Source organism: Rattus norvegicus, chromosome 18, assembly GCF_036323735.1.
Source record: "Rattus norvegicus strain BN/NHsdMcwi chromosome 18, GRCr8, whole genome shotgun sequence".
Classification (NCBI taxonomy): domain Eukaryota; kingdom Metazoa; phylum Chordata; class Mammalia; order Rodentia; family Muridae; genus Rattus; species Rattus norvegicus.
In genome coordinates, this window is record NC_086036.1 from 27,785,222 (window position 1) to 27,812,970 (window position 27,749).

At 52.0% G+C, this 27,749-nt stretch overlaps 2 long non-coding RNA genes across 2 annotated transcripts; one reads left to right on the forward strand and one right to left on the reverse strand.

Annotated features, from left to right (window-relative positions):
* Positions 1-10,481: 10,481 nt before the first annotated feature.
* On the reverse strand, positions 10,482-27,521 carry LOC134483007 (uncharacterized). The gene is made up of 3 exons (XR_010059801.1): positions 27,074-27,521; positions 22,735-26,968; positions 10,482-10,707 (listed from the first exon to the last, which is right to left on the reverse strand). It is a non-coding gene; the product is annotated as an uncharacterized LOC134483007 (long non-coding RNA).
* Positions 22,299-23,032, forward strand: LOC134483008 (uncharacterized). Its single transcript, XR_010059802.1, has 2 exons — positions 22,299-22,428; positions 22,820-23,032. It is a non-coding gene; the product is annotated as an uncharacterized LOC134483008 (long non-coding RNA).
* Positions 27,522-27,749: the final 228 nt, after the last annotated feature.

Genomic DNA, 27,749 nt, shown 5'->3' on the forward strand with positions numbered 1-27,749 from the left:
CTCATTCTTTGGACTCTACCTCCTAAGTGTTAAATTACAGGTGTGCACTGTGCCTGGCTTTGCTTTGCTTTAGGCAGGCTCTCACTCTGCAGCTCTGTAGTTCAATACCTAGGCTCAGCTTCCCCAGTTTGAGGAGCATAGGCATGTGCCACCACGCCTGCCAATTCTTCACCTTTGTTTTTGTTTTTCCAAGATAGGGCTTCTCTGTGTAGCCTTGGCTGGCCTGGAACCCTCTATATAGATCAGGCTGGCCTGGAACTCACAGAGGTCCACCTCTACCTCTGCCTCCAGAGTCCTGTGAGTAAAGGTGTTCGCCAACACTGTCTGGTAACTTTCATAACTTTAAAAAAGATTTATTGTTTTGTATTTGGGTGTTTTGCCTACACTTTCTATTTGCACTGTATGCATGCTATGCCCTAGGGGGCCAGAAGAGGGAGCTAGATTCCCTGGAAGGGAAGTTATAGATAGGAGTCAGCGGCCACGTGGGTGCTGGGAATGGAACTCAGGTCTTTGAGAAGAGCAGTAAGTGGTCTTCATCCTTGCCATTTCTCCAGCTCAGTTCCTGGCTGAAAAAACAAAGAAACAACTTATTTCCATTATTTTAATTATGTGTATGTGGGCAGCGGAGTGGTGGGTATTGCACATGAATGCAGTTGTCCATTGATGCCAGAGGTGTGTGATTCTCCTGGAGCTGGGGTTATAGGCAGTTGTAAGTTGTCTCACGTGGGTGCTGGGAATTGATCTCAGGTCCTCAGGAAGAACATGTGCTCTTAACCACTGATCCATCACCTCAGCCCCCAGTTCTTAGCTTAATCACAAAAGACTTGCTAGTTGTTGGCCATGAAGACTTGGTTTTAGTCTCATGAAAGCAGACCTCGTAGAGCTGGCCCTGACCTGGATCAGTTTTCCTTCAATGGCTCTGTCACCAACCCAGCTTGTCTCAGAGCTGCTGGGACCTACTTAGTTCTTCCTGTCCAGATTTGAATGAAGAGAGACAGCACCAGATCCTCTGCCAGGCAGGCCCCACACATCCTGCTGGTCTCCCTGCTGTGTTCCTGAGCTGAGTGCCTGGACTGGGCTATTCCTGGGTTTATACTCTTGCGCTGTGACTGTATGGGTGGGTGGGGGCTCTACTGCAGGTGTTCGAGATCACAGTCTGTGGTGGGCTCTGCAATACAAGATGCCAACTGAGTTCTCTGCCACAGACGTTGAGTTGTGTACAGTTTTGCCTCCGTGCCTCCAGTAGAATGGTGTGTATTTGTGCATGGGCCGTCTGTATATCTCTGTAGGGCATCAGAGTCACTGGGATGGATGGATTAGGTTTTTGTTTGTTCTTGCTTTGTTGCATGAGACCTTTGTTGCTTGAGACATGGCCTGGAACTCTCAGAGATCCATCTGCCTCTGCCTCCTGAGTGCTGGGATTAAAAATGTGCGTCTCCACACCCAACTGGATCTGAGTTTTTGTGTTAGGATTTGTTAGTGTGTGTCTTGGCCAAGCCCCAAAGGAGGTCAGCTGAGGTAGCAGGTAGGGCCTGTGATAGAGGTAGGGAACCCCCCAGCCTGGAGGTCTGACTAGGAATAAACATGTCCTCACCTGCCTGAGGAAGCACCCCAAGCTCTCAAGCTCACCCCTGGTCAGTCAGAGTGGGTGGCTGGGGAAACAGGCCTGGGCCTAAGAGCCGAAGCAGCCTCAATCCACTTTCCAACCCTGTGGGCTTGAGCCTGTCCCCTGCCCTGGCTACCCACATATGGCTGCGGGCATTTTGCGCTGTGGCAGTTGGGCAGAGGCCAACTTCAGCTTTTCGTGGGCCACCAAGGCAAAGCTGAGACTCCAAAGAGAATCAGCCCAGTTGAGCCATGCCTGATGCTAATTTCAGCACATCCATCATTTATTTTAAAAATATTTATTGGAGGCGGGCTGGGAATGTAGCAGTCTCCTTACCTAATTAGGGGCAGAGGGGCAAACTACTGTTGTGAATTTAATAGATAAAAGCAAAGAACTTGAAGTTGAGTGATTTACCCAGAGCACTAGTACAACTGGTACCAAGCCTGTCCTCTGCCAAAGCTCCCTCCCCCTGACTTCTCCATCCTGCATTTGATGCTCATGCCCTTCGAGTCAGAACCTACCAGCAGAACTAGGAGATGGCAGGTAGGGCTAGACCAGTCTTGAGCCCCAGTGTGATACAGAGTGGGTGCAATAGCCCAGGCGAGATCCCATGTGCTCTGAGGGAAGTGAAATGGCTAAGTGACACCATCTTATTTTATGTCTACCTAGACTCTCCACACCACATTACCACTACCACCTCCACCACCACTACCACCACTACCACCACCACCACCACCACCACCACGAACATCACCACTGACTGCTCCCCCTCCCCCAACACCAAGTAGCCATATCTACCTTGGCAAGACTGTTGGCACTGACTATGACCCTGAACAAGGGTAGCCTGAGGGTGGCATAGAGATGGGAAGGTGGAGATGGAGGTCAGGAAGGAATGTCCTAGGCCCCTGCTTCCTTCAGAACCCCTATGTCACCATCTGTAAAGTGGGCACAATGGCTCCCTCTCCTAGTGCTCAATGCTCGTGGTCTGGGCCAGGCCCAGAGAAGAGAGGGAGGGGCATGGGGAGGAGTGAGGTGGGCAGAGCACCGTAGGGGCTCTCAACTAGGCCCTGGAATTGGGCTGGGTGAAGGGAAGAGGAGACGCAGATGTGTGCTTGTCTCACACGAGCAGCCACATTTAGCCACTGAGTCGGGACTGAAATATTCCTGAGGGAGAAGAACCCTGAGGCTTCAGGGCGGCAACGGCTCGGGCTCTCGTCAGTAGGGAGCTGGGAAGGGATGTTGTCACCATCTGCCTCGTGTCTGTCTGTGACTAAAATAATACTGGGGTGAGACTCGCCGCAGGCACAGGCCCAGCCGCAAGGTTCCCCAGAAAGGGGGGGCTTGCTGGAAACCTCGTGGGGAGCAGTTGAGGGGAGGGGGTGTCTGGGGTAGCCCTAGTCTCTCACCTCCTCAGGGACCACAAAAGCCATGGGGGTGTATGGGTGTAGACACATTCAGGAGGAATTGGTCTCATTTGGGACGGGGGGGGGGCAGATGACCTCCTCCCTCCCATACACACATACTCTAACACCTGCCAGGGTCAGCTCCAGGGAGAAAAGCATGTGCTAAGATCCGAGCTAAGCAGAAACAGCATTAGAACACAGTCAGAGAGACAGACCAGTGCCTGATTCGGCTTTCACGAGCTTATCCAGAATACTGAAACCAGGAAACAGCGAGAAGCTATTTTAATTTCCGCCGACGTCTAAGCTTCGGGTCTATGGCTTGCGGTGGCTTTTATTTTGAATCCAATATGGAGGATACTCAGTAATCTCGGGGATAAGGCCCCTGAGGCTGAGTGCCTGCCTTACTGGCACACCAATCACGTATCACTTTCCTCTAATTGTTGGTACCCCTGGACTTGGGCAGATGACCCTTCAGGTCAGGAAACCTGATGTTTGGTCGTTGAGCAAAGCACCCACATTCCGATAGTTTGTTTAAGTGGCCGTGATCAGTTAGGCATTTTTATTTTGGTAGAGAGGACAGAACTATGACCTCAGTGGTTTAAAGAGGCAGCCAAAACCATTCTACTGCTATGGCACAGGGCAGTCAGTGCTTAAACACCTACTGTGTGCCGACTTCAGTGTGTAAGGCACGAAAGCCTGTAAACACAAGGGATCAGTCAACTGGGTGCCAAGAGAGGTGCTGCAGTGGCAAGCGATAAGAGACCTCTGCTGTTGTCTTGAGGGGGTACCCAGGGCTGGAGACATCACTGCAGGAGAGGTCTCTAGGCACACCCCGGCAGGGAGGGTATATGCAGATGGCTGTGAGGCTCTCCTGGCAAGATTATCCGTGCCACACTTTTATTTTTCTTTTTTTTTTTGGTTCTTTTTTTCGGAGCTGGGGACCGAACCCAGGGCCTTGTGCTTCCTAGGCAAGCGCTCTACCACTGAGCTAAATCCCCAACCCCCACACTTTTATTTTTAATTTAAAAATCATTTTACCTTTAATTTTATGTATGTGGGTGTTTTACCTGAATGTATGTATGTATACATGTGTGCTTGGTACCTGCAGAGGCCAGCAGAGGGCATTGGATCCCCTGGAACTGGAGTTAGAAAAAGTTGTGAGCAGCTATGAGGGCGTTGGGAATTGTACCAGGGTTCACTGAGAGGGCAGTCAGAGTTCTTAACTCCTGAGCCATCTCTTCAGCCCCCACACCACGCTTTTAGCTACAGTGCAGCAGCCTTGTAGTAGAGAGACGGTGCTCGTGAACGGTGTTGTACGTACTGTTACAGTCAGCTTTACCACCTCCCCATGAGGTCTGTGCCCTTGGCACCCATCTTATAGACAAGGAAGATGTTCAGAGAGATCTGTTAAGTTACATGAGAGGTAGAGGCATGACTTCAGACGATGCCTGCACTCATCAGGCAACACCTGTGGACCTACTAGACTCAGGTAAAGAGTTGCTAGAAGGCTTCTTAGATTCTGGCCCCAGCAACACACTCTAGGTTCCCAGATGACGAACAAGCCTCTCAGACTATGTGTAAGGAGAAAGGGGTGCTGATGGGGTCTGGGGTTCCTACTTTGCAACCATAAGCCTCAGTTTCCTCACCTGTAAAGTAATGCTAGCCCTGACGAAGATGAAGAGAGAAGGCTTGTACAGGAGATCCTGTGGAGTCTCATGAGCCTCCAAACTGGGCAGACTTCTCTTGCAGCCCTGGGAGGGATCTTTCCATACTAACCCAGCCACTGACTTATCCCCGGCAGCTGACAGGCCCTGCCACCAGAGCAATGACTGCCCTGAATTATTCAGGAGCCTCTAGGCCTCTTCGACATCTCTTCCTGTCTCTCTGCATACCAGACTGTCAATGCAGGCCTCAGAGCCTCTGCCGGGGAGTTGCTGACCTCAGGGGCCCAGAACTGCCTCCTGTTCAGCTGGGGCCATGACTGCAGTAGGATGGGATGGTGGGAATGGAGCTGGGCGAGAAGGAGTGAGAGCACGCCTGTCAGCGTGGCTGTGGGAATGTGGCTGTGCGTGTGAAGCGTGACTATCTATGGGAGAGTGACTCGTGTGAGGGTGAGGGTGATTTGAGAATAGCAGCACAGGCATGTAACTGTGAGTGACAGTGTGTGACAGTGTGTGAGCACTGGGCAGATGAGTAGATGAAGTATGTCTGTGCCAAGTCCTGGAGTCCATGGCTCTGCGGGACTCAGATCACTGCCCAAGGTGTGTCTCATCTCCTGCCCAAAGAGCCCAAGAGAGATGATTCTGTTCCTTTTATCTTCCTGGGCCTAGGAAGGCCGAGAGCCCAAAAGAGTAGGAGGTAGGGGCTCTTCTCCAGAATTGAGGCTATGAGGCAGCTCCCAAGGCCTTAGGGACCTGGGGAGGGTGTTTTCTACAGGCAGGCAGGAAAGACAAGAATCCTATCTACTAGATGTTTCTCTACACACTTCTGCAGTAGGTGTTCACAGACAGAGTTGCTAGGGTTTGTGGGTAGCATTAAAGAGTTGGGGGGCCCAAGTGTTTAGAGATCAGGGGAGGACTGTGTTTGGTGTGAATGTTGAGGCCTGTAGGTTGGCCAGAGGCCTTGTGAGGCTGAGTTAGCATGTGTATCTGTGAGACTGTGTTTATAGGAACTGTATATATGACGGTGAGTATGTGTTTGCGTGAGTATAGGTGCAGCTTCTAATGAGAGTGGAGGTGTGTGGAAGCATGCTGTTTATGCGAGCGGGCAGATGCGGACCACACAGCAACAATGCTGAATCTTTCCTCAGGCCCTGCTTGGCACGTCCTAACATCTCTGACTGTGTTTTGGAATCACTACTGGGCCTGATTAGTGAGTCTAACAGAACCTCAGAGCCCATTGAGCGGCAGAGCCACAGGCTGGGAGTGGGTGCTGCGACCGACCAACGGGGAGAGAGACTTTATTATGGTGGGCAGTTACAGAGGCTGACCTAGAGATGTGCTCCTCCAGCTCCCCCACTTGGAATCTCTTCCCTCACTGAGCCTGCTTCCTGATCAGAACGATGGGCCCGTACCTGCAGTCCTACCCACTAAGCATCCTGTGAACCTTCCTGCTCTGTGCTCTGGGAAACTAACATGAAGGCCTGTGTGCTGGTCTGCCTGGAGACTGAGGAAGAGTTAAGATTGATTCGTTCATCCTTGCCTGGACCAAGAGCTCTGACTTGTCTTCCTACACTCCTCCCATTGGATGCGTATACGTGAAAAAAGGGTGAGCTCACGGGTCGTCCATCCATCGTACTGCATTCTGGGTGGGTCATGGCCGACCTGCAGCTCACAGATGACAACAACAGGAGCAGTGTCCATCCTGACCAGCCCACCTCTGACTTTATTTTCCTCCTCTCTACAGTAGGGGTATTCTGGGGTAGGAGGACCAAGTATCCTTGCTGTCTGGTCCCCGGAGTTAAGTCAGTCCATTCAGTGCTCCCCTGCACCCATCTGTGGAGCTGCGGCCGGCTGGGGTGGCTGTCCGGCTGAGCCGGTTAGCAACACAAGACAGATGGCAAGGGATTATCTCAGCTTCTCACAGTGCCACCGTGGCAGAGGCAGTGGGTGAGGGGAAGACTCTCACACCCTCCCTGTGTACACAGATTCATTCTCTCTCTCTCTCTCTCTCTCTCTCTCTCTCTCTCTCTCTCTCTCTCTCTCTCACACACACACACACACACACACACACATACACACACACACACACACACACACACAGAGTTTCCTGTTCTCTATGTAGCACCATCCCTGCTTTATATGATATGGGCAGGGAAGCAGGAAAGGGGATGGGATTATGTGAGCTTGTGAGAACCGTGGGATTTGGTGATCTTGCTGTCCCCCCAACCCCCCCCCCCCAGCTTCCAGTCTATAGGCTGAACCAGCTGGGCCTCCCAGGCTCCACTTGGACCAATCCACTCTGCTCTAGGGTTTCTTTGCAGCTGACTCCACTGAGAATGGTAGGTTCAGGAGAACACAGCCTTATAGAGGACTCAGGGTCCAAAGATGTGTTGACGTGAGTCTAGAATCACACAGCAGGTTGGGTCATTAGGAGGTTGAACTTTGTAGGGTCAAAGTTATGAGATCTCTTAGGTGTTTGAACACTGGTCCATAGGCTTGAAAACAAGGTGTGTTTCCCACAGTAGACTAAGACTGCAGGTCAGATGTATCACAGGGACACACACAGGGACAACCCTCACACGTGCTCTCAGGCTTTGGTAACATGGGTTCCCACTTGAGCTGGGATGGGATAGGGTACTTCAAGAGTCAATTCACCCATCTACACCCCAGTACAAATGATCGAGGGATTTTTCTTCAGCCTCAGCCATAGACCCAAATCTCTTCCAGCATTGACAGCTCTTCAACCCCAGAGTCTTGAAACATCTAGGCTCCTGGCAGAGGAGCGTGGATCCTAAAGATGGGTGAGATTTGGGGAAGGCACGCCGCTCCCTTTCCTCCTGAGTAAGGAGATGTGGGAAGATCCTGATGGACATTGATTCTCCATGCTTAACTGCCAATATCCCAGCTTCTCTCTCTCCCTAAGAGTGACTCGGGGTCTGCTGAACAGAGCCTGCATTGGATGCAGAAAGAGTACATTATCAAGACCCCCTATTATAGGTTCCAAGAGCTTCAGTCTGTCACTGGGCCCCGTGGATTCATTCATGTCTGCCTGACTGGCTCGTAGGGGAAACACGATCTCCAGGTCAGACCGGCCTGAGGATAAGCTGTAGAACAACCCGCCTACCTCTGAAACAGTAGTATTTGCAAGCTTGCAGTGTTCCTGTAGCAAACAAGAGGATTACTCATCGGGTCAGCCCCTTTAATGACATTGGATGGCTTTTAACAGCCTGTCAGAACCGAGCCCCTCTTCTCAACACTTCTGTTCTGCCTCAGCCCCCATTTGGAGGAGGAAATGAGCATATTAAAGAATGCTGGGTGCAACCTGTCTCCTGGGTTATGGCCAAGCTGTACCTCTCTGTGTTCATTTGGATCTCATGTTAGTTATCCATATCTGTGGGTTGACCCACCTCCCTTCAGAGAATGGCTGGAGTTCTCCTGGCGGGGGTGGGGTGGGGGGTGGAGGTGGGGGTAGCAACGTATATGAAATTTGAGCGGTGTGTCAGAGTCTCCCTCCTTCCCCTTGGGTGGGGCTTATATTTTTTCTTAAGATTTCAAAGTAACATTCTAAAGAGGTACTATGAGAACCAATCGGAGAGGCCATGTAAAAAACGGCCTGCTGATTGGCTGTCTCCTTCACGCCCTTTACAAAACTTCAACTCCATCAACTCCACGAAGATTTTTTTTCTCTCTCTCTCCCTTTTGGCCTTCCACATCCTGAAGGAGTCTGGGCCCGGGGTCACCCAGGCCATGCCCTGCCTCAGACTGCCTGGCCTGCCTAGTGGGCTTGTACAGAGATTCGCAGGACCCAGTGCTCCGCTCTGACCATGGCCCTCCCTCCCCGGTTCATTCTAGCACCGAATCTCCACGGAGGCGTCCTGAAAAACTAGCCCTTCCTCCTTTGTAGGACCGCCGCACAGCGGGCTGCAGGCCGCGGGTATCGAGCTTGGCTAGGAAGGATCGATATCTGCCGGCTGGACTGATGTGCGGACGAGGCAGCTCGACTGGGCGGGCTCTTCAGCAGAGCGACAGCTGCGCAGCATCCCCCGCCCCCCCCCCGGCAACCCCCACACTCCAGGGGAAACCGAGGCGGGGAAATGACGCGGAGATCTAGGGCGCGGCCAAGGGCAATGGCCCTCCCAGGCTCCGGACCTCAGCCTTCAGGGTAGGGTTGGAGCAGCCCAGCGTCCCGCCCTGCTCCCCAGTCCCTGTACGTCCCCACCCTCCAGGGTCGCCCGCACTTCGAGGCCGGTGCAGCTTGCACCTCTGTTCGTATTTAGTCCCTTTGCTCCACCCTTCCCCTTCCTCACACTTCAATTGTGTGTTTCGGTCTAGCTCCGAGGTTCTTCCATCCTTTCTCTCTGTGGGTGTTTCTGTGTCTAACCCTCCATCTCTATTTCTCTGCCTGTCTAGGTCCTTCGGTCTACGCTTTGGTCTCTCCTCGCCTCTCGCACATTTTCGCTTTCTTTGTCTGGCTTCCTCTCTCTCCCTCCTTTCAGCCCCCCTCCGCGCACACACACCTCACAGCCCTGTTTACGACATCCCCAGGGCTGGCAGGTGGGCGGGGCTGCAGCAAAGAGGGGGTGAGAGAGGGAGACGCAGCCTCCCCCCCAGCTGTTAACCTTCACGCTTCAGGCCTCTGCGGATGGCAGAGGAGGGGGAAAGCCCAGCTGCCAGCTTGGCGGAGGTGACTGGGCGGGCGCTAGGGGTGCCCCTCCCTCTGGCTCGTCTCTCCTGAGCTCCGGGGCCGGAAGGAAGGTGACGGAGGGCGCGCCCTCGGTCAAGGGAGGCCCCAGGGGGATGGGTGGGTGGCCCTAGGGAGCCCACGGTTGGTCGGACTGGTACCCGAGGTGGGGGTGTGTGTGCTCTGTGCGGCGCCGGCCCCTGCCCGAAGCCGGGCCGGACGTGGGGGCCGGCGTGAGAATCCCGCCCATCTGTGTGCCGGCCTCACGCCGTCAGACCCAATTTATCTCGCCGCCAAAGTTTCACAGCCATCTGCTCGAGTGGAACGGCTTCCAGCGCTGGCCCCACCGGGCCCCCCAGCCAGCGCGGGGATGTTTTCCAATACGACGGCATCGCGACTCCCCACCACCATCCCAAAGCAAGGGGGTGGGGGAAGGCGGCAGAGCGCGCTGCGCCGGGCTGGCAGGCAGCCCTCTAACGCGAGCGAGCCGACCCTGAATTTTAAGCGATTGATCAGGAAGCGCAGGCCGTTCCCATCACTTTAGAGCAGCCAAATGCGGAGGCGCAGGGATTTCAAGGGGCCTTGCGGAGGCGGTAATGAGGTCACCGTCACCGCGCCCGCCCGCAGGCGGGAGGAGGCGAAGGTCTGCGGACACAAATGCACACGCGCCTTTGAACACGTGTGTACACCCACCGGTCTTTGAACAGGTCCGCACCCCTGTCATGTGACCCCTGGGCCCCACTACTGACCGAGGCTCTGAGGTAATCACCCCTGGGGCCTGCTTGTTCCGAGCACAAGCAGTCAGAAAATGCTAGAACCTTGCCTGGCCCCATCCATGGGTCTATCAGACGGTTGCCATCACAGGAGCCTCAACCTGCCCTCTATGTTTCTAAAATACTTCCATTTGGTCACCCGTCCATCACACTTTTAAATGAGCCAGCAGTGACAGCTGTGCCCAGGCCCTGGTAGGCAAACAGGTGTACAAGTCCCGATTGCACACCTGACAGCGGTATACACAGGTATACCCCATCGCCTTCCCTTTATACATACAAGCATGCTCATCCAGCACGTGCCCCCATACGTCCCTCCCCGAGGCACACGCGTGTGGACACTTGCTCTCCAGCCCCTGAGGTCGCTGCTGTGTCCAAGCGGCTGGGCGCATACACTGTGGGCCAGCAGCGCCGGTGCAGACCTCGAAGAGAACAAAGGCCGGGCGGGCGAGGGGGAGGGAGGGGGCTGAGCCCCCCGGTCTCATCCTCCTTGGCGATGCTAGTCTGTCTCGGCTCCGCGGCCACCGCATCGAGCGGCTCTGATTGCCGAGTAAATCACCAGGCTGATCTGAATAATTATCGTCTCCTGAAAAAAAGGGGGGGGGGAGAATAAATGAGGGAACAGCCACCTGATTTCTTCGAGCCGGATAGGGGGACTAGGTGGGAGTGGGTGCCCCTGTGGGTCCTGGGAGCATGGACTGGGAAGTCCTCAGGGCAGAGTCCTACCCTAGAAGGGGCCGTTAGGCTCCGCTGCATTCAACGCCCCAGTTAAGTCAGGTTCACTGGAGCTCTTCCCCTCCCCTGCTAGGCCTGGTGCCTTACACCAATAGCTTCCCCCTCTCGCCACCCCCACCTCCCACCCCGCCAGCCCTGTAGGGCACCCTTCTGTCTCCAGGGCTTAGTTAAGCTTGTCTGCTCCCTGGAACACCTTCTCCCCAGCCCACACTCTTATTTTGTCAGGCTCTCTCATGTCTGAAGGGCAGCTTCTCTGCTTCCTGTGGGAATTCATCTCAACTATCCAGCCTGCCCTCCCATCCTGCCCTCCTCCATGGGTCAATATTTGGTTCCACATTGATGCCAGTGTGTTCTAGACTCCACAGCTGAATGGCAGCTTTGGGGTAGAAACAGGTTTGGGTTTCTTTGTTTGTTTGTTTTAAAGAAAATGTTGAGTTGGAGAGATGGCTCAGAGGTTAAGAGCACTGACTGCTCTTCCAGAGGTTCTTAGTTCAATTCCCAGCACCCACATGACCACATAACCATCTGTAATGGGATCCCATATTCTCTTCTGGTGTGTCTGAAGACAGCAACAGTGTACTCATCTACATAAATAAAATAAATAGATAAGTCTTTTTCCCCCCCTTTTTTTCGGAGCTGGGGACCGAACCCAGGGCCTTCCGCTTGCTAGGCAAGAGCTCTACCACTGAGCTAAATCCCCAACCCCTCTTTTTTTTTTTTTTTAAAGAAAATATTGGTAGTAATGACAATAGTAGCAGTTGCTGTTTCGTCCTGAGTTTTACTGGGATGGGCTGGCTCTGTGTGGAAACATCATCTTCAAAATGTATTTCTTTCTATGTACACATTCGTGTATTGTACATATGTAAAGGTTACGGAACAACTTGCAGGAGTCAGTCCTCTCCGTTCACCATGTGGATTCTGGGAATTAAACTTGTCAAGATTGGTGGTAAGTACTTTTACCATTGACTATTTTACTGTCCCCCTCCCCCACGCCGCCGCCGCCTCGCCCCCCTCCGGCACACTCTCTAGCCAAGGATGGCCTGAACGCCTTCCTGATCTCCTGCCTCCACCTCCCAATACTGGACTCCCAAGTCACGAGCCATACCCTGCCTGGGAGCATCGTCTTTGAACAAGTGTAGTGGCTCATATCTGTAATCCTAGTTCTCAAAAGTCTGAGACAGAAGAATTGTCATGAGTTTGAATCTGTCCTGGACTACATAGTGAATTCCAAGCCAGCCTGGACTACACAGCAACACAGCAAGAACATTTCTTTACAGAATAAAACAAAGGAGGGTGTGGTGGCATACACCTTTAGTCCTAGCACAGAGGAGTCAGAGGCAGATGGATTTGAGTTTGAGGCCAGCCCAGTGTGCAGTGTTCTAGGTCAGACAGTTACACCGAGAAACCTTGTTGCAAAAACCAAACCCACCAATCAAACAGAAAAAAAATCTCTCCACAGATCTTCCCTGTTTTAGTAACCAGGAACTGAGGCTTACTTAGCAAGAGGAAACATGGATACCTTCCTCCCGAGGAGAACAGTGCTGGCCACCTACATCCTTCTGCATTTGCCTGTGTCTTCATGGGCTGGAGGCCCTGCCCCCAACCCAGTCTCCAGCCCTGTCTCAGCCTGCTTTTCTAATTCTGCCTTCCCTAGCTTCAGGAGGGACACAGTCCATGCATTGTGACCTCCCCCCCAAAGGGCATGACCTTTTTCCATAGCCCCAACATCAAAGGAGGGGCAGCTCTTTGGTTCCCTGCATCTCCTGCCTGAAATGGTTCCAGATGTGAGGCCTTGCTGGGTGAACCTTCTGGAAGCTGCCCTGGAGAGAGGCCTGGGATCCCCATGCCCACTTCCCTGCAAGCGCTCCCACTCTGGGAGCAGAACATGGTCACTGAGGGGATTGTGGTTAGTGAATAATTTTTGAAGAGGCTGAGGAAGGAGAAACCCTTTCAGGCCTAAGGGTCTGGAACAGGAGAGATGGAGGCTATATCTCTTGCTAGGTTTGCAATTTACCTGAATGGAGGACAGACTTCTGGATCTGGGATGTAAGAGCCACGGTTAAGGTTAAAGTTTGTTCTTTCGAAAAAAATATTAACAGACTTTGTTTGTTCTCTCTCTCTCTCTCTGTCTCTCTGTCTCTGTCTCTCTCTGTCTCTGTCTCTCTCTCTGTCTCTGTCTCTCTCTGTCTCTGTCTCTCTCTGTCTCTGTCTCTCTCTGTCTCTGTCTCTCTCTGTCTCTGTCTCTCTCTCTGTCTCTCTCTCTCTGTCTCTCTGTCTCTGTCTCTCTCTGTCTCTCTCTGTCTCTCTCTGTCTCCCTCTCTCTCTGTCTCTCTCTCTCTCTCTGTCCTCTCTCTCTCTCTCTCTCTCTCTCTCTCTCGGACATAGGGCTTCTCTGTGTAGCCCTGACTAGCCTGTAACTCACTCTGTAGATCAGACTAGCCTGGAACTTACAGAGATCTCCCTGCCTCTGCCTCCCGCATGCTGGGATTAAAGGCATACATCTCCACTACCTAGCCAGGCCTTTCCTTTTTCATTGCTCTGTGTGTCTGTCTGTGTGTAGATATGTGTACATGCATGTAGGTACTTTGGAGGCCAGAAGAGGGATTCAGATCCCTTGACACAGGAGTCACTGGCTGTTGTGAGTGTGGTGCTGGGGGTGAGGAACTAATCTCATGGCTTCTTTACGGTCCTCTGAAAAGCGGTCATAACTGCTGAGCCTTCTCATCTCCAGCCTCTCTCAATTTTTCCTAAGATTTATTTGTCTACTTTTTAAGATTTTATTGGGTCAGGTGTGGTGCTGAATTCCTTTATAACTTAAAAAATATTACATTCATTGGTGTTTTGTCTGCATGTATGTCTATGTGACAATATTAGAAGTCTTGGAAGTGAAGTTCAGAGAGTTGTAAGCTGACATATAGTTTGCTGGGAATTGCTGACTCCTCTGCAAAAGCCCTCCAACCCCTAAAGAATGCCTTTAATCCCAGCACTTCATAGGCAGAGGCAGGCAGCTCTCTGAGTTTGAGGCTAGCCTGGTCTACTAAGCCAGTTCCAGGTAAGCCAGGATTACATAGAGAAAATGTCTCTCAAAATAAACAAACAAGCAAGAACTATTTTATTTATTTTTATGTCAATGGGTATTTGGCCTGGATGTTTCCATGTGCACCGTTCCAGTGCCTAGTGTCCTTAGAGGCCACGGAGAGTGTCTAATCTCTTTGAATCAGAGTTATAGCCAGTTGTAAACAGTCATGCAAATCCTGAGAGCTGAACCCAGGGCCTCTCCAAGAGCAGCAAGTGCTGGTGACACTGAACAATTTCTCTAGCTCCATTCTCTTGTGTGTATGAATATGCGTGTGTGTGTGTGTGTGTGTGTGTGTGTGTGTGTGTGTGCACGCGAGTGCATGTGCCTGCCAAGGACAGAAGAGAGATTTTATCTCCTGGAGCTTGAGTTTCAAGTGCTTGTGAGCCACCTGATGTGGGTGCTGTGAACCAAGGTCAGATCTCCTGTAAGAACAGTAAGTGATCTTAATGGCTGAGCCATCTCTCCAGTTCAAAGTTGGGTTCTTGAGGTTGTACAAGGAGGCCAAGGACTAAGTAGCTCATATCCAACTCCCCCCACTCCTTAAAGGAATACCATTGCAATGGGGAAACTGAGTCAGGGACCTCTAACTGACTCCTAATGAATAACGCCTATCCAGATGTTGTCTATGTAGGGACCCTGCCTATCCAAATGTCCATGTGGGGAACCCTCCCTGTCCAGATGTTGTCTATGTAGGGACCCTGCCTATCCAAATGTTGTCCATGTGGGGAACCCTCCCTGTCCAGATGTTGTCCATGTAGGGACCCTGCCTATCCAGATGTTGTCCATATGGGGACCCTGCCTATCCAGATGTCCATGGGGAACCCTCCCTGTCCAGATGTTGTCCATGTGGGCAACCCTCCCTATCCAGATGTTGTTTGTGTGGGGACCCTGCCTATCCAGATGTTGTCCATGTGGGGACCCTGCCTATCCAGATGTTGTCCATGGGAAACCCTGCTCAGAGCCTCAGGCATTCATTACTTAGTAAATAGGAGGGATTGAAAATCTTTTTTTGTCTATGGCTTAGGCAGAGGTGAGACAATTGGGACACAATGTAGGTCCACAGGGACATTCATGTGTCTGAGTTGTGTGATGTATAGGCAGAGTCCATCCTGGATTCAAGAAAATCTCATCCTCAAACTTCTCTGGGCCCAGGGCATCGCCTTCTTCCTGGGAGGGGAACAGAGGCTGCAATTATCCTTGGGGGGGGGTCACAGGCCCCCAGATCCTTCCAACAAATAAATATGTTGGATACTTACAATGTGTTGGTGAACACAGGAACTCGGGGAACACATCCACTTACATATCATACTCCAACAGTGTCCCCCAGGAATCCGAGACAGTGGTAATGAGTGTGACGAGTCCTTTGGAATTAGACAGACCCATGTTCAGACTCTGTCCTTACTAATTATTAGCTGAGAACAAGTGAGCAAGCCTCAGTCTCCACATCTGTAAAGGGGGTATTGTAATGGTGCAGACTTCCTAGTGGGTCTGAGAGCATTCAGGGGTACATCTTGGAGATGCAGCTGCTCAACTCCATTAAGATTAGGGATGGACTTCAAGAATACTTCCTGGCCATGGCCCACCATGGAAGGCAAGGCTGCTGTCAAGCCTCCCTATCCAGAAGACAGAGGTAATTAGTCTCAGAAGGACCTATAAACTGCACTTAAGAAGGAGTAATTCGGGCTGGAAAGATGACTCAGTGGTTAAGAGCTTTGTCTGCTCTTCCAGAGGTCCTGAGTTCAAATCCCACCAACCACATGGTGGCTCACAACCATCTGTAATGAGATCTGATGCCCTTTTCTGGTGTGTCTGAAGACAGCGACAGTGTACTTATATAAATAAATAAATCTTTAAAAAAAAAAGGAGTAATTCCTCCATCTGTCATAGTCTTTCACTGTTAGCCTTCATTGGCTGTTATTATTATTATTATTATTATTATTATTATTACTACTACTACTACTAACTACTACTACTACTATTACTACTACTAACTACTACTACTATTACTACTACTAACTATTACTACTACTATTACTATTTTGCTCAGAATGCCACCTGTCTGTGTCTCTTTCCACTTCTGCCTCCCTTTAAATTCAGAACTTCCCTCTCCCAAGATCAGTCTGTCTCTCCATCCCATACATTCAGTTTAACTTACTAGCCATGTGTGGTGACCCATACCTTTAATCCCAGAACTCTGGAGGCAGAAGCAGGCACATCTCCAAGAATTTGAGGCCAGCTTGGCTTGCATAGTGAGTTCGAGGATAGCCAGGGCTATCTAGAGAGACCTTGTTTTAAACAAACAACCCCCAAAATCAACTTACTACCTGGCACAGATCCAGGCCCATTCATGGAAGTCTCAGACACACATACTTATATTTGAGCGCCCATAGGCAGGAGTCATGTAGAGGCAAATAGGAAATGACCACTTGCATGGTCATACTCAGGTGCACACAGGTACAAATGACAGGTAACTATCCTATAGATACATATACACACAGAGCAGTGGGGGTCAAATAGGTACAATAAAAGACCCACCCCATGACAGTCACACAAGACATATAAGTACATAGCACATGCAGGAATCCACATGCATGTGTACCACCCTACCCACGTATTGAACAGACAGACGCAAGCCAGTAAACATACATGCCAACACACAGACAAGGACACAGAAGCTTATTTGCACAGTAGGGACACACACAATTGCACACACACAGGCACACACTAGCACTGCCCCCACCCCCCTCAGGGAGCTGGCTGCCCGCCAAGCATCGCTTTCTGCTGGGTGTGCACAACCTTTCACAGGCTCTAATTGAGTCCGGGGTGATTTATAACTCCGCAGCGGCCCTGCCTGCGTGGGCTGTCCCCTCCCTCTATAGCCTTGGCCAGAGTCTTGGGCCATGCCACTCCCTACTAACAGGGTCACACATAAAGGTCCCTTGGAGGGAGCCTTTTCCTTTTTTTCCCACCAGACCCTTTTTTCATTCTCGACTTCCTCCAGAAGTTATGGCTCAATCCACCCACACCACTACCACCATCAAACCCAGTGTCACACAGTCCATCCATTTGAAGACCGACCAATCACACAGCCTTTCTAACCTGCCTGGCTAGGAATAAACAGGACTCTGACTGCAGAACCCCTGTGCTGCTTCAGCTGCCGCAGAGAAATTGGATTTAGACATGAGAAGGGGCTTCACCAGCAAGCTGGGAATGGAGTGTGGGCTTTGGTTAGTGGGGGGAATAGAAAAGCCTGAATTTGAAGGGGAAAGTCTCTAAGAACCTCATTTCCTGCCCTCCATCCTTTTGGGGAACTGAGAGCAGATTGTGACCTCCTCTCTCAGCTGTCCCCATGCCTAGTGTGACTGGGCTTGTGATTAACTGAATTAATTAGGTCCTAAGTTTAGGCTCATAAAGTCTCTTTATCCACCTGAAGAATTGCAGGAAGACTGATGTCTTCCACCCCACCCCCACCCCTGTGTGTGTGTGTGTGTGTGTGTGTGTGTGTGTGTGTGTATCACCTGATATTTCACCTCCGATTCCAACATGGGCTAATATTGTTAGCTATGGCTCCAGAGCTCAGCAGAGAGAAATTCCATCCTTTCAGCTGAAGCCTCTCATGTTGGGTGCTGCTGTTGTTACTCCACTTGCCAGTGAAGGTAACCAAAGCTCAGAGAGGCAAATCCTTGCTGAAGGGCAAACACCTGGTTCAAGACAGGGCTAGGGGCTCAGTACAGTGTAGGATATGTTTGTAGTCTCAGCACTCTCAAGCCTGAGGTAGGAGGGTCTTGAGTTAGACGCTGACCTGGTGAGCTACACAATGAGACATCGGGGAAAATGGACTTCTAACTGCAGGCAGGAGGACCAGAGGAAGTTCAAGGTCATTCTTGATTACATATCAAATTTTCGGCCTCGGCCAGCTGGAGCCTTGTGAAACTGTCTCAAACAACAACCACAAACCAAACAACGACAAAAAACAGGGGCTGAAGAGATGGCTCAGTCGTTAAGAGCTCTGGCTGCTTTCCAGAGAACCTAGGTTCAATTCTTAGCACCCCTAGGGCAGCTCACGTCTGTTTGTAACTCTAGTCCCAGAGGATCTGATACTCTGTTCTAGTCTCTGAGGACACTGCACACGAAAGGGACACAGACATGCATATAGGCAAAGCATTCATCCACATGGAATAAAATGAAAAATAAAAGTGGGACTGAGGGGTTGGAGAGAGGGCTTGTCTGTTAAGAGTGCATGTTGTTGGGGTTGGGGATTTAGCTCAGTGGTAGAGCACTTGCCTAGGAAGCGCAAGGCCCTGGGTTCGGTCCCCAGCTCCGGAAAAAAAAGAACCAAAAAAAAAAAAAAAAAAAAAAAGAGTGCATGTTGTTCTTGCAGAGGACCAGAGTTCAGTTCCCAGCACATACAACACCAGGGGCAGCTTAGCCTGTTGGGCCAGCTCTAGGGGATTCAGTGCCCTCTTCTGGCCTCCCTAGGTAACACACACACACACACACACACACACACACACACACACACACGGACACGGACACAGATGTTTGTTTGTTTGTTTGTTTGTTTGTTTGTTTGTTTATTGAGACAGGGTCTTACTATGTAGCCTTGACTGTTCTGGAGCTCATTGTGAAGAGCAAGCTGGCCTCGAATTAGAGTCTGATTCCACAACAGAGCTCATCCTGCCTTCTTAGGGACCTGCCTTCTCTAGCTGCCAGGCCAAGTTCTCATCTCAGAACAGGATCATCTAGAACACAGCATGAGGGACTCAGGGACTGTTTACGAGGGATTTTCTGTCAGTAAAGATGTTGGGAGCCAAGAACAGTATGTGTCTGACCATGAATATGTTGATGTGTGCGTGTGTGTGTGTGTGTGTGTGTGTGATGATATTCATCAGTGTTTCCTACCTGCTCGTGAGTCTCAGACAATACCCATGGAGGGGAAATAGAACTCCATTTACAGATGATTAAAACTGGGATTCTGATAATTTAAGTCACCTACCCAATCTCACAGATAAACACAGCTCTTCTCATTGCCACATGCAGAGAGGGTGGAGACCCCTTTCTGTGTTCTGCGGCCTAGGGACACCTCTTCATCTCTGTAGTGTTGTGGACCACACTTGGACCTATGTGAAGTTGGGAATATGCCTTGAGGGCATATTGAGAGTCTCAGACCCTGGGGGAGTGTGTCACTGTGTGTGTCCCAGGCAGAGTGCTTGTACGTGGATATCCCTGTGCATTCGATGTGTCCTTATACATGGATTCATGTTTGTGCTCCTTGGCAGATTTCAATGTGCCCCTTGCTGCATGGCCCATGCGACATGAGTGTCTCTGCCCTGCTTCTGGGCGTGTCTCCATGTTTATATCTATGCCTGGTTGAGGTTGTGTACACTGTCGAAGGGCCTTTAGGTGTGGGACATGTGGTCTGTATCTGTGACAGTGTAACTTCCCTATCTATGTAACTGTTTAGTGACAGTGACTAAATACATGGGGTATGTCTGTATGAGGATCTGGATTGGGTTGGGCAAAAATATTAAGGGGATAAAAAAACCAAATAAGCAACAACCAAAACAGAAACTCTCAGTAATGTGGGGTGGGGATCATATTTTAGTTTCCTGTTAAAACAAAACAAAACAAAACACAGAGCAGGAGATGGTGGCAAATGCCTGTAATTCCAGAATTTGGGAAGTGGAGGTTGGAGGAACTCGGTTCGAAACCAACCTTGGGGTGCTTGAGATCTTGTGTCCAAAAGAACAGAAAAGAAACACGGTGTGTGTAGGATTTATAATCAGTGAGAAAAACCCATAAGGCAAAACCAGTTGCAGGGCGCGGGCTGCCTGCGCGCCGGGTCTGCCGCAGGCTCCCACCCCGCCAGGTGAGCCTCCCCCGCTCCGGTCACGCTGCGCTACGCTGAGCCGCGGTAATTTCCGAGTCGGCGACCGCTTTGTGTGCACCGGTCGCGGTCCTGAGGGCGGGGATGGAGGGCGGGCTCTCTCTCCCCCCTCTTGCTTTTTATTGGGTCATTAACAACGGCCTGGACTGCCGCTGCGTACCCCCCTCTTTCATGTCTGCCGCGCCTCCCGCCATTATCTCCCTCCGCCGCGCGCCGTAATTCGATGCCAATCAGGTTTGCGGCTCGGAGGCCGCGGGATCAAAGCCGGGCCGCGGCGGGCGCTGGCGGGAGTGCGGCGCGGGGCGGGCAATGCTTCCTAGCTCCGGGCACCAGCCGCTGGTCCCGCTCCAGCTCCGGGAGGGGCTCAGACAGCCAGGATGGGTGGCTGGACAGCGTGGAAATGCAGCAGGGGGAGCATAGAGACGGCCTGGAGGGAGTGACCTGGAAGGCGTTGCCTTGCAAGGTTTTGATAACAAACGTGAAAGCCCAGAAGCCGCATTATAGGCCAAGGCACCAGCTTGGTCAAAAGGCTGGGAGGCAGAATCTGGCGGGTTGTAGTTCAGAAACCGGGAAGAACTAGCTGGTTAGGTGTTTGGGCTGTGTTGGACTGGCAGGAAGCCCTGGGAGGGTTCTGGAAGGGGTGGGGCTTAGAATCCCAGTTGGTTTTCAGGATAGTTCATCTGGTGAGGTCCCTTGACTCAGTTTCCCCTGGAAGAGAGTGAAGCCGTGGCATTCTGGAATCTCAGAGGTTAGCGAGGTTCATGAGCACGATAAAAAGAAAAGAAAAGCGTTCCACAGCGGGAATGGTGGCCTATAATCACAGCACATCTATGGCTAAGGCTCAGCTGTGAGAGGCCAGCCAGGGTTACTTGACACCAGTTTTAAACAATCAGAATGCAGTGGGCAGGCAGCTCGGTGGTAAAGAGCATGGGTATTATTTACCAAGGTTCTACCCACATCTTCACATCAGATGAGAAAACAGAGGCAGAGAGACAAAATTGACCTGCCCAGGGATTCAGAGCCTGGACAGGACTCGAACCAAACCACTTCCCTCTCACCCTCCTCTGGGTTTAGGGACAGGTTGGGGGTGGTGTGAAGGTTTTGGAGCCACTTGTATGGAGGTTCCTGTTCCTTCATAGATTAGGCTTAGTGGGGAGCAAGCCTGGAATCATCTCCTTAGGCTCTCTCTGCCACACCCTCCAACCCCCCCCCACTCCCCCGTTTCTAGACTTTGTCTTTGGACCTTGTCACAGCTCAGTGTGCTGCTCATCTGTAAAATGGGGAGAGAGGATTTCAGCTGGCCCCAGATGCAGCACAGGGTGTCTTAAATGTTAAGTGCAGTGTTTAGAATCTAGACAGAAGTGTTTGTCACTGTCAGTCAGACTCTGAAGGCACTGTTATCAGAGGCAGAAGGTGATAGCCCTTTTCTCCTCCAGGGTAATGCCAACATTGAGTCCCAATTATTTGGGAGAGGGATGTTCCCCACTCCCATATTTGAAAATAGGTTTTTCTCTCTCAAATAATGCTGGGTCTTCAGAACTCTAAATATCTCAGACCCAAGAATTTCTGACCAGCTACAGTATACATAACACATGTTTTCTGTTCGTATCTAGAGCCTCTAGGCTTTGAGGACAGGGCTGCCCGCTAGGGGTCCCACCTCTCTCTTCTGCTCTGCCTTCAGTTCAGGGCTCTGGCAAGTGTGGAGGTAGATTCGGATGGAGGTGATGTCCCATCACCTGCTGTCCTCTACATAGTTCCCAGAGTCCCCACTGACCATTGGCTGGGTGGGCTTTTAAGGGACCGAATAGGTGAATGTAGGAGGCTTGCCCAGCGTGCTGGATGTGGTAGGGGAGGCCTGGAGAGAGAGCATGGTTACTGTACAGAGTGTAGTATGAGCTCAGAGCACCTTCTCTTCTGTGGGATTAAATGAGCCGGACAGAGAAGTGTGAATAGAAGTCCGCTGGCGGGGGATAGGAAACACAGATCAGGATGTTTGCTAGCGGCCTAAAGAAGAAGTGCACAGCTAGCGTTTCTAGATGTAGGGAGGATAAGCAGACGGCAGGGCAGCTCTAACCCTATACCACAAAAGGGCAGTGCCTCAAAGGAAATTGGAGGGAATCCTGCTTCAGCCTCATTTGCAGGGGAGCAGGCAGGACTTCTGTTTCTAGGTCTCTCTACTCAGGGAACCAAGGGTGGGCAGAGGCTGGAGTGAGGGGAAGGTTGGAGACACAGTCTTTATGCAGAAGGGAGAGGGCAATGGCCAAGCTGAGTTAGGCTGCCCTTAAGAGGCCTCAGGTGACTAGTAGCCCCAGGCCACATGGTTCTGGGCTTTGTTAGCATCTCTTGTTGGGAGGCATTCTTGCTTTTAGGGTGCAGGTGAGGTGTTCTCCCTCCAAAGATCCCTTCTGACCGCTGGGGGGCTCTGCAGTACCCAGCCTCGGGCTTGCCAGGTTTTGCCTGCCCACGCAGGGGCCTCCTCAGTCCAGCCTGCGCCTGCTCTGCTCGCATTTCATGCTCCAGGTGGCACAGTCTACAGAGAGGAGGGAGGACAGGCAAAATTCTCTGCCCTGCTCAGGACCGGCTCTGTGTCGCCGATCTTTATGGAGGTCCGATGCCCCCAATTCTCGATCCCTCCTAGGGAGTCTCTGCCTGCTGAAGCTGGGTGCCTGTGTGTTAGAAGCGGGGGGGGGGCGGGGGGGGCGACTGACTGCATTGCACACCGCAGATCGCAGCTGCCTCTGGACGCTGAAAAATCCAATTTTCTTCCTAATTGCCACCGCCCGCGCGCTCTCCCCTCACAGCCTACTTGTACTTGCTGGAGCTTCCCCCCACCTTTCCCCCACTCCTGCCTCCCGCTGCCTACCCCACGGCGGCCGCCGCCCCCCCTCGCGGTCACCCGTGTCGGGACGCACCATATATCATGTCTGCAGCCGGGAGGGGCTGGGGAGCGGGCCGGCCCCCGCCCCGGGCTCCCTGACGAAATCGTCCTTTTCCAAGGCGGATGACAGGTTGTGGGAACAACAGCTTGAATTACGGAAAGAAGTTTCCCCACTGAGTTAATCTGCAGTGGCTGGAGGTGACCTTCTGGAGACGGCGATTAATCACGGGCCGTGGCGGGCGCCGCGCCACGCCGGGCCCTTTGGGGGAATACTAATTCCACTACAAGATAAATCATAATTTGACAATAATCATCTGCCCTAATCACTCCAATTCTTCCGTTTAATTATTTGTATACACCGTGTTTCTCCATCGAGGACCCTATGTGCCCATGGCTGGGGAGAGAACGGCAGCAGTGTGGGCACAGACTCTCTTGGACCCCTAAACTTGTCTCTTCTGTTGGTGTCCCCAAGGATGCCCTACTCAGATCTGATAGGGAGATGGTGGGGGTCAGAGTTTTCATAAACAAGTCTTGGTAAACTGAGGCTCAGAAAGAGGCTTACGTCCGAGGCCACACAGCGAAACTCTGGAGAGCTGGGCTAAAGATCAAGGCCTCTATTATGCAGCCCTTCCGAGATCCACAGCCCAAGGCTCCCTTCTGCTGTTCTGTTCTCGATGTTCTGTCCTTAATGTCCTGCCATGCTGGCTTTTCTCTCAGCCAGTCAGTGTGGGCAGGCCTACTGACTGCTTCTATGCCTACTTAAACCTGGTTCTGGCTAGTCAGTCGGTATGAGAACCAGGAACTATGGCCGTCTAAGCAGGTATTGCCTGTATCTGCCTGCTGGGCGTTGTGAGACCTCTGCCAACTGGTGAGACCTCTCCCAGTTCATAGCCTTTACCTGTAATGGGATGGATTTCCTCTTTTACTGGGGAGGGTGGGGAGGCCTGGCCAGATCACCTCGGCCTACTTCACCCTGTTTAATCACCTCAGTGGCCAGTCTACTTGCACTGGCTGCTACCCCCAGCCTCATCCCCACCCAGTGTGTCTGCTGTGCTGCTGTCAGCCCATGGTCAGCTTGGTGGATGAATCCTGGAACTGCTGTGTGCTGTGGCCCTAGGAAAGGCTGGCTCAGAGCCACAGGATCCCAGGTGCAGACATCAGAATAACTGGGGAATTTTGTCACAGGCTCCCTCATGGTGAGAGGTAGCACAAGGGTGTACAAAGGCTCTGCTGGATTCAATATGGCACCCCTTGGTAGGGCTCATAATTGTCTTCTGTGGCACTATGTAGGGGTGGCTTCCTCAAATAGGAGCTCAGAGCTTGGCTGGGTGTGTGATGGTAGTGCTACAGCCATAGAGGTCAAGGTGGGAATGTGGAAATAAGGGTCTACACCCCGCAGTGGCTGCTCATTCTCTGTAGCAGAGGCCCGGGCTCAGCTCTGAGAGAGAAGACTGAACAGAACAGGGAAACCAGCTGCGTGTGGTGGTGCACACCCAAAATGCCAGCTAAGGAAGGAGGCTCTCCAAAAGCTTGAGGCCAGCATGGGCTGCATAGTGAAACCTATCTCAAAAAACAAACAAACAAACAAACAAACAAACAAACACAAAAAAACAAAAACAAAACAAAACAAAACAGGACGGCCCAGTGGTTAAGAGCACTGGCTAGTTTTCCAGAGAACCGAGGTTTAATTCCCAGTACCCACAGGGTGACTCATAACAATTTGTAACTCTAGGGTTATCCTTCCGAAGTCTCGGAGGATAGATTGCCCTCTTTTGGTTCTTTTGGGTACTGCATGCATGCAGTGCATTGGGGAGCACTCACAGATATAAATTAAAAATAAATCTAAAATTTAAAAAAAAAATATTGAGCAGGGCACAGAGACACATGCATTTAATCCCAGAACTCTGGAGGCAGAGGCAGGCAAATCTCTGAGTTTAAGGCCAGTCTATACAGAGGAACTCTATTTCAAACCCCTGCCCTTTTTAAAAAAAAAAAAACAAAAAACAAAAAACAAAAAAAAAAAAAACCAAAACAAAAACCAAGCAACAAGTAAGAGGGTAGGGTGCAGCTGAGTTAGGAGATGCTTGTCTGGCGTGCACAAAGCCCAGGATTTGAGTTCTAGCATGACATAAACCTTACGTAGTGACAAACCCCCCAAGGTCCTGAATTCTCACCTCTCTTAAGAGATGTGATGTCCTCCCCATTTACAGACGGGGAAGTTGAGACTTGTTAATTACAACGTTGGGATTTGTACTTAACTCTCTGCTCTATTTCGTCCTCCAACAATCACTTTACCAACATTGTCAGAATTCTGGTCAGAGACTCTGGGTGTGGTTGAGCAGGTCTACCTCTCAGGCTTTTAATTGTCCTGGTGAAGGGTCTCGGGCCGTGGTGCAGTTGTAAAAAGGAAATCACCTCCATCTTTTCTGCTGCCCCCGCCCCCTACAATGGACATAGAACCACTCTCTCTGCCCTTGACTAAAGATCTATGTCTCCATCTCTGATCCTCAGTGACTCCTGCCTGGAGCAGGGCCATGGTGTGGCAGTGTCTGGGAACTCAGTGGCTTCTCTGATGGTGTTTCCTGACAATCCGAGGGCAAATGAGGTGGCAGGGGGCCAGGACAGTGTGAGGTGGATTTTGGTCAGGCACCCTGGTTGAACCTCAGCTCCTGCCCCACGTAACCTGCATTCGGGCCAGTGTTCCTGCATAGCAGGCAGAGCTCTGGGAGGTTGCTCTGCAAGTCACTTAGAGCTGAGGAGCTGACCTTTGCCAGGCTTGGCTTCCCTCTCTACAAACCAAGGGTAGCACTAATGATAATGGCTGGTAGTAAACACTCAGTGATTGTTGCTTGCTATTGGTATTAGTATCAGACTGCATGTTGAGGTAACAGAGAGGAGACAGTCACCTTTCTCTGGCCCCCGGGTTTCTGGGGGTGCTCATGAAGGGAGGGGCATATGTCTGGCAGATAGCCTCCCTGTCTTCCAAAAGGCCCTGGCCCCTCGCAGCCAGCCCCACTCTATCCTGTCAGGGAGGTTGCAAGGTGGGAGGCTGGGTAAGAGGTGACAGACCTGAGAAGGGAGGCAAAGATGGTCGAGTGGGGAGAGTCGGCCTGGGGGAGTTGCAGCTGAGTCGCAGGAGAGGGAGACAGGCCGAAGAGCTATAAATACCTCCCAGGTAACAGGAGCCGTAAATGAAGGGAGGGAATTAGTCACATTCCGAGGCGCCTGGGAGAGAGGACGAGGACGGGGAGCAATGACCTGAATCCACGGAAGGGAAAAAATTAGGCTAACTTTGGGAGGAGGGATGCTGGGGGCCCCGAGTGCTATGTCTCTTTCAGAGGGGTGCACTGCGTAGGGTCTGCTGGACAGAGGCAGACGGGACTCATCACGGTAGGAAAGGGCTGCAAGGAACTCGGTTCTGATCTCTTGAAGGGATGAGAGACACCGTCCCTGTTTCTGATTCCCTAGATCCATCCTCTTTGGAAGTACTTATAGCGGTCTAACCTAGTTATTTCCACATGTCCTTCTAGAGGATGTTTCTGGGTGTTGCCCTCACCTTCTCTGAGACCTGGCATTCCCTGGGATCCCTCCACCTTGTACTAGAAGTTCTGGGGTGATTCCCTAAGTTCCTGAGTAAGACAGAAGGGTGTTTGCTTGGGAGAGTAAGAAGGCCATATATTTCCTTCCTTTCTCATTGAAATTGGCTGGGAGGATAGGCCAAGGCTTGCTCTCTAGTCCCCTTCCTGCTTTGCCCCTTCCAGGTGGTTGCCAGAGCAACAGCCAGCGCATGCCCTCCTGTGCTCACACACTCCCAGCTCTGCTAGCAATGGAGTCTAGTTTCCTCGGCCTGGCTAACAGGGGCCCGCCCCACTCCACTCCAGGCCGCGGAGCATGGAGATCTAATCCAAAGCCTTGCAAATGCTAGGTCAACGCCCTACCACTAAGCTACACTCCCAGCCCTTCAGGCTTGGTTTCCTAACTACATCTGTCCTTGCTCTCTCTAACCTGCAGTCTGTTCTCAGCTGAAATCCTCCACTGCTTTGCAAGAGCTGTGCTTTCAGTACAGACTGCTTGTCTCTTGCTCGGCTTGGTAGGTTTCCATTTTCTCTAAGGCCCAAGGCTGAGTCGGGTCCTTTTCAGTTATGCTCTGGAGAGACAGCGGTGATAGTGCCCGGAAGTGGTTAAGGTTCAAATTAGAAGGCCTGTTCTGTTTCTGCCGTGTGGCCTCTGGAGAATAAACAGGCCCTCTTGGGCCTTAGTTTCCTCATCTGTTAAAGAAAAAACAAAAAAGGGCGAGGGGTGTGGGTGTTTCCCAATGGTCACGGAAACAAAACATCCCCCGCCCCACCCCCCCAAAAAAAACCCTGCTCGACCTTTGCTCGAGATGGGTTTAGCACACACACAGTCGACTGTGGCTGCTGTTGGGGTCACAGTATTGATCGCAGTGTTTCTGTGTCTGCCTCCCCTGCGGGCTGTGAGATGGAGGCGGGGGCGGCGCGGCGTCCCGGTGTGACTCGTCGCTGCAGCCGCAGTGGCCAGCTCGCGCCTGGCACTGAGACGGTCGGCAAATGTTTGCTGAATTAATGAGTGGGGGCTGTAGGGAGGGCTTGGGCTGCAGTTCCGCCTCGGCTGTTGCAGCTGGGGCGCGCATGTACGTGTGTGTGCCCCTGGGAGCGGGAGTGAGGGGTGTCTGGGGGGAGCCGGATTCGCGTCCCGGGGGTCTGGCGGCGCCGTGGGCAGCCTGGCGCGCCCGCTCCCTGGGGTCCCCGCCGAGCGCCTGCTTGGCTGCGGGACCCCGTTGCCAGGAGCAGTCAGGATGCGGCAGCGTCTCCATGGCAACGCGGCATCTCGAGCCTCGCGCCGCCCTCCCCCGGCGCCCCGCAGTGGGCAGGAGGCCGAGCCTGGCAACCCCTCCCGGCCCAGCAGCCAGCAAGCTGGGCCAGGAGGCCAAAGCCTCGTGGGAGGGGCTGAGGAGGGGGCTCCTTATTTTTCTGGGAATGAAAGGCTGACCTGCCTTTACTTCCCTCTATGTCTGAGGGAAGCAGAAAA